Genomic DNA, 7,242 nt, shown 5'->3' with positions numbered 1-7,242 from the left:
ATTTGAAGTGTCGACTTTGTAATTCTAAATAGTGAAAAAAAAATTATCAAAATTTTATCCTTACACCTACAAATGCATCATATCGGTATTTAAAATTGTCAACTTTGAGAGCTTTTGATCACTACTCAAATTATGTCGAAAAAATAAGAAATTTTGTTTCTAAATACTTCCAATAGTATAAATCATGTTAATAAAGCCAATCGGCAATTCATGTCTTATCATTGAAAATAAATTGCTACAGTACTCCATGCTAATATGTAAAAGCATATTAGCTGGACTCTTGCTTTAATTATGTCTTATTACAATATTATTTTTTTTAGGCCTTTCTCTCTTTTTTTTTTTTTTTAACTTGGTCCACCGGCGTGGTACATAGACCCCCATAATGCCCCAAGTAGACCTGACGATCTCACGGGTATGAGTACTAATCTTTCTTACTCAAAAAATTATAGGTAAAATGAGTGGGNCATCGTTTGGTGCCGTTTGTTTAGATTTTTGATCAACTGTTGGTGGTTTCTTCGGTTGAGGCTTCGGTTGAATTTGTCGTTGAGGCTTATGCACCTGTTTTGCATGAACTTGGCGTTGTGCATTAGAACTCCGGTTCTTTTGAGGTACTCGACTAACTTGATTTTTCTTATGATTCCACGGGGAAAGTCGAGTTGTAGATGAAGCAGTTTGAGGTTTAGACATTGCCGATTGATTCTTCTTTTCTTTCACCGGGCAATTCCTTTTGATGTGACCTTTAACTCCACATCGATGACACACTTTGCCTTTTAAAGTTGTTGAGACTTTAGATGTTGCCATTTGATCCTTCTCAACATATGTTCTCTCATATCCGAGGCCCAATTTATCCGTTTGACCCAACCCGAGCATATGGTCCAATTTCTTCGATCCCGATGAGAACTTTTGTATGTCGGTTTGGAGTCGACGAACTTGGTCGGTCAAGGCTTGATTGGATTTTGTGCGATTCATGAAATTGTTGCTCCAAAAATCCAATCGTCTTTATAAGAATTAATCGTTGATTTCGCTTAATCAAGCTTCTTTTGAAGGTCCGAATTATTCTTCAAGCTTGAATCCCTTTCCTCCTCAAGAGCCTTATTCAAAGTCCTTGCGTTGTTGTTTTCCTCCTCAAGTTCCAACAAACGACGTCTCAACTTCTTATTCAACTTAGCCATCTTCTTTGATTCAATGAGAAGTTGATTGTACGCTTCCGCTATGTCGTCGTCGTTTGATTCCTCCTCACTTTCGCCATTGTTGCTCGAAGAATCATGTGAAGAAAGAGAAATATTGGAATTAGTAGCAAAAGAGGATAAACACACAACATTCGACGAAGGTAGAGAAGTGTTAATAAATAAGGCAATTTGATCATTCTTTTCTTCGTCACTTGACGATGATTCACTAGAAGAATCATCCCAAGTTTTTGCTTGCATAGCCTTTTGTCTATAAGGCTTCTTTGAAGGNATATATAATATAGATTATTAATTTTAAATTTTTACCCTAACTTTTTTTAAAAAATTCAGCTTATTTATAAAAGAGGCTCACAGGCCTATTTATATTTAAAATTCTTCTTTTTACTCATGGCCCATAGGCCCATAAAATAAATTTCACCCTTTCCATTCCTAACCCTAATTACCTTTTCCTACATTTTCTTTTCACACTGCCGCACACGCAGCCACCTCTCTCGCTTTCTCTCTTTTCGCCGCTCTCTCTTTCTCTCTCTCTCTCTGTCTCGCACAGGCACACATCCGCCTCCTCTCTCTCTCTCTCTCTCTCTCTCTCTCTCTCTCTCTCCCTCTCCCTCTCTCTCTCGCACAAGCAAACATCCGCCTCCTCTCTCTCAGTCTCACACAGGCACACACATCCGCCTCTTTCTTTCTCTCTCTCTCTCTGTCTCTCACACAACCACACGGCACACCCTCGGTAGCGAACTTCGGCGGCGACGCTTTCAACCGGTTCATCTCATTGATCTTCATCTTTCTTTCTTTCTTTTTCTTTTTCTTATGATTTTTTTTAGGGGAATGGGAGGGGATTATATTATCGAGCTAACGAGCCAAACACGAGCCAGCTCGAATAAGTTTCGAGCCGATCATGAGCTCGAGCTGAACACGAGCCGACTTGAAGACATTCGAGCCGAGCTCGAGCTGGCTCCAGCTCGCTCGAGTTCGGCTCGTTTACAACCCTAAATCTCATAAAAAAATAATTAAATAATTAAATTTTATATTTGAAGTGTCGACTTTGTAATTCTAAATAGTGAAAAAAAAATTATCAAAATTTTATCCTTACACCTACAAATGCATCATATCGGTCTTTAAAATTGTCAACTTTGAGAGCTTTTGATCACTACTCAAATTATGTCGAAAAATAAGAAATTTTGTTTCTAAATACTTTCAATAGTATAAATCATGTTAATAAAGCCGATAGGCAATTCATATATCTTATCATTGAAAATAAATTGCTACAGGACTCCATGCTAATATATAAAAGCATATTAGCTGGACTCTTGCTTTAATTATGTCTTATTACAATATTATTTTTTTTTAGGCCTTTCTCTCTTTCTTTTTTTTTTTTTTAACTTGGCCCACCGGTCCATAGGCCCCCTTAATCCCCCAAGTAGTCCTGACAATCTCACGGCTATGAGTACTAATCTTTCTTACTCAAAAAATTATAGGTAAAATGAGTGGGTACCTATTAAAACTATAGGCATTTTAGACAACCAGCAAGTACCAGCGTATATAATTAAAAAAAATCATCCGCTAATTTCTCCTCGGGCCATTTTCTCCTTTACTATCTCATGTGCCAATTCTGCAGCAGAATCCCATGGGGATGTCAATAGACCCGCCGAACGAAAGAAATTTTTCCTGTCCGAATGAAGCGTCAACAAAACAGAACAATAGCAAAATGATTCTAATCCCAGAATCAATAACGAAACGATTTTTAGAGTCTACAACTAACATCCAACATATATTAGAGCACTATAAATAACAATAAAGCTACTGCATATCACTATACATGAAATCACAACTCCTATATATAGATGTACAAATGTGGTGCTCCCCCTATCGGGCAGCGAGAAGTGGCGGCGGCGGCGGCGGCGGGTGATCAAGGAAACATGTGGATGTAACATGAATGAACGGAACCATGTAATAGAAGGTAGTTTTATTCTATGTTGTTATATTCTCCTAATACAATCCTTATATTTTATTCATGTTTAGAATGAGTTGAGCATACAGGTTGTGACTCCTTGAGCGGATAGAAAAAACTTCGTCCATTCAGAGGATCTGGTGCACGTGCCTGACGAGAGCTTCTGTTGCGCGCTCAGGGCATGACAAATACACTACAAAACCTGCAATTTGTAGAATTTGACCTGCTAAGTTCGTTTCCCTGCCACCTTTGCACCAAAATACTCACATGGCCTCCAAACACAGCCAAAATCATCTAAATAGTATCAAGTACTTTTTCTCTCAATGGACCTCCGCAGTTTGTAAAGTTCAGTGTGCTACATTATTACTTGAACATTATTCGTTATGACCATCATGCACCTGCTGCACATTTCACTTACATCAGCGGACCCGTAGTGGTCTTCTTTACTAAAGTGGTCTGATCAATCCGTGAGGCCCCCACTATATCTTATGGCACGAGGTTATTTGTCAACCCTACTAGGTGACTTGCTACAGCACGAGCTTACGATCTTTGTGACCAGGAGTGACACGATTGGGAATAGTTAGACTCGATCGTTCGTTGATGCATTTTACTTCAACAGTAGCATCTTATTATTCTATTTTTATTTTACTTTTTTATTATTATGATTTCGCCTCGCTAACTCACTCTATGTTTGTTTATATTCTTTTATCTTTGTCGATTTTTGTAGAGTAGTTTATACAATTTGCCGATCATTGATGCGTTTTATCCACTGGGATACATTTAGTTGTATCCCACACCCTATTTTTAACAGATACTTCCCCTGTTGAGAAGAGGGACACATTGTGAGGATCAGGTTACTAGCTTCGTCCCATTTATAGTGGCACCAAAAAACTTTTATCTTATATTATACCATCGTGAATGTTAAAAGCTTAAATTCTTATAAATTTTATTTGTAAGGTTGGATGATGTGTTATGAATGCTTGATTACTTCATATCAATCGGTTTTGTTATTATTGTAATAGTCAATTTTTCGATTGTTGTTTTCAAACAAAATTCATAAAAACGGAGATTGGAGAATATTTTTATATTTTGTTTGTCGAAACACGAGGGGCTAAATTTAGTGTACTGCAGAGATATGGAGGAATTTGTATCGGCGTCGTTTGGAGGGATATCCCATCACCTTGCTATTTACATTATTGTGAATCGTACTCGTGTGATTGATTCATGTTATGTTTATGAATAAAAGTACCACTACTTGAATGCAATTTGAATGTTTGGTTATAATATTCTACACTCAACGTCATGCGTGTATAAAGAAGACTATCAGTATAGACAGTATAGACAGAAAAACTCCATATACGTGGCGGGTCTGTGCACGTTCCAGACAATTTATTGTATTTCAAACTCTTTCGGTTGACTATTGTGTAATTCTGATGGTTTAAACAACAAAATAGCCACCTTTTTCAAACAGGAAAAAAAAATTTCCAGGGTGCTCATAGGCCCTTATCAATTTTCTTTGGAATTCAGTGATTTTAGTCAATTAACAGGGTTGTTTTCAAAGGCATAGAATAAACCCTACCGAGACCATACGGCTATCTAATGCTCTTTATAATTCGGCGATTAACTGTAACTAAACACATGGAATTTTACTGTAGATGATGTGAATGTTGACGAATTTCGAGTTGGAGAAGTATTACTCTTCGGGTGACGCAGACTGGGAGACCTCTCTCTCTTCACCTGCCGGGAGGTTGGCGACCACCATCCTCTGCCAAACAGTAAAGCTCTCGCCCCTACAGGGCGCAATTCAGATTCTACATGGCATGACCGACGGAAGCAGGTCTTCGCATCAAGTAGCAGGTGCATTTCCTCATTTGCTGCTGCTAATAAAGATCCTCGATGTGATCTTAGATCTTCAATTTTACTGGGGACTGCAAGAGACACAGCTGTATTAATATCAGAACATGCTATGCAAATAGGAAGTACTCTCCAAATTTTACTGGATGAATGAAGCTCCTTCCTCTTCAGCGGCTATCTNTTTGGATTCTTCGATCTTCAATACGCTGCTCCGGACTTCTTCAAGACTCCGACTCGACCCACGAAACTTGCCAACACATAGGACCTAACAGTAGAAACTACATGTTCACAACTACCCCCATCTATAATAACATTGCATACCTTGCCATGGGAAGTGCACCGTGTGTGAAAAATATTGTTGCGAAGCCAATCATCTTCCTTGACAGGTGTAGCGCTTAAGGCTCGCCGAATGACAAGAGCCTCTCCTCCGTCACCATAAGTGACTTCATCTTCCCCTTCCACTTCTTCATCATACACAGGTGATGTAGTTTCAAGACATTCCTCTTTATCAGGTATCTCGTCCAACAGAGTAACAATTCTTCTATTTGGGCATTCGGAGGCAATGTGTCCGAGGCCTTGACATTTGTAGCACCGTCACGGGTTGGAATTCGAAGAACTAGGATGATTAGAAGTACTCACCGCATCTTGCTTCGAATGAGACTTTTGGGATATGGACTTAGAAGTTTGAGAAGTACTCCCCCGGTTGGAAGTGTTCTCACGGGCTATGGATCGATTACCACTGGCACTTGATGCTCGACGCACCTCCTTTCCCTTGAGCTGTCTCTCCGCTTTAATCGCAAGCTTGTAGACGTCGTTGTATGTCCAATAAGGTTGAAGGTCGACAATGTCGAAAATCTCACGACGAAGCCCACCAATGTAACGAGCGATGGTTTGCTCCTCCGGTTCGTAAATACCGCACCGCATCATAAGATGATCAAACTCCTCCGAGTACTCCTCAACAGAGCGATTCTCTTGTTTCAAGCGGTGAAACTTGAGAAAAGCATCTTGCATATAGTGCTCTGGTAAAAACTTCTTCTTGAGTTCTTTCTTCATTTTCTCCCAAGTTTGTATTTTTGATTTTCCTTCGCGAGCTCGTCGAACTTTGAGTTGCTCCCACCAAATAGATGCATGCTTTTTAAGCTTGATGGCCACAAGCTTTACTTTGTAGTGCTCGGGTACATCTTCATATTCAAAGATCCGCTCCACAGTGTGAAGCCAATCAATGAACTCATCATGTTGCATCCTCCCTTCAAACTCAGGAATATTAACTTTGATGCCGAGGTCTCGGCGAAACTCATTGTTTCTCCGAGGTTGTCGATGTAAAGAACCTTCCTCACTAGGTGCCCGTCTACGAGCATTATGAAATGGGTTGATATTCTCCTCGTCTTCTTGCTCTGAACCATGACGAGAGTCGCCATGTTCCAAAACTTCAAAGCAAGCAAGTCGCTCCTCAAGAAGTCGCACTTGTCTCCGCAAGTCATCTTCCCTCTCAACATCTTGTAAATCTCGCTCACGCGTTGCGGGATGGTCCACGCACGGACCACGCCTTCGGTTGTTAGCCATCTTAAACCTAGGGCTCTGATACCAATCTGACGCCGGAACTTGAAGGGGACGCGGAGATAGGACAAATATAACACGATAAATACTCGACCCGCCGTAGAATCCACCACGTCGAACTCGAACACACTCACCACTATGCGGAATCGACCAACACAATGGTTGAGCAACACTCTTCTCTCACAGGAAATCCACCTAAGAGATAGGAGTAAGAAGAAATCCTTCTTCTCAAATAAAAGTAGAAACTTCAACTCAACTTGACTTACCTTTTCATTATAAAATCATTACATAGTTATAGGCTCTCAAATGACCCTTCATCTTCTCTACACATTAATGCACTCTTTAATTTCATAGAGAAACTACAAGACACTTTTAGGAATACTAAAAGACACACACAAATCTAGACTATCATAACTCATTTTAAGAAAACAAAAAGACAATTATAGAAAAACGAAGAGACACACTTATTTCAAAACGAACATTTATTAAGTGATTAATTGCTTCATCCATCAACTTCAGGAACAGTGTCATCTAGAGTGCACATACAGATCATTTTATAGAGAAAGAGTAAACGAGGACAACGGTTTGATTGAAAGAGTAGATATGGGAGAGTTAATGTATAATTGGTAAAGAAAAACCCCAGTATAAAATGTAACTTCTATCCAATTAACTTATGTTAGAAATTTTGACATT

This window comes from Ananas comosus, linkage group 20 (assembly GCF_001540865.1).
Source record: "Ananas comosus cultivar F153 linkage group 20, ASM154086v1, whole genome shotgun sequence".
Taxonomy (NCBI): Eukaryota; Viridiplantae; Streptophyta; class Magnoliopsida; order Poales; family Bromeliaceae; genus Ananas; species Ananas comosus.
This window is presented reverse-complemented; position numbering follows the sequence as displayed.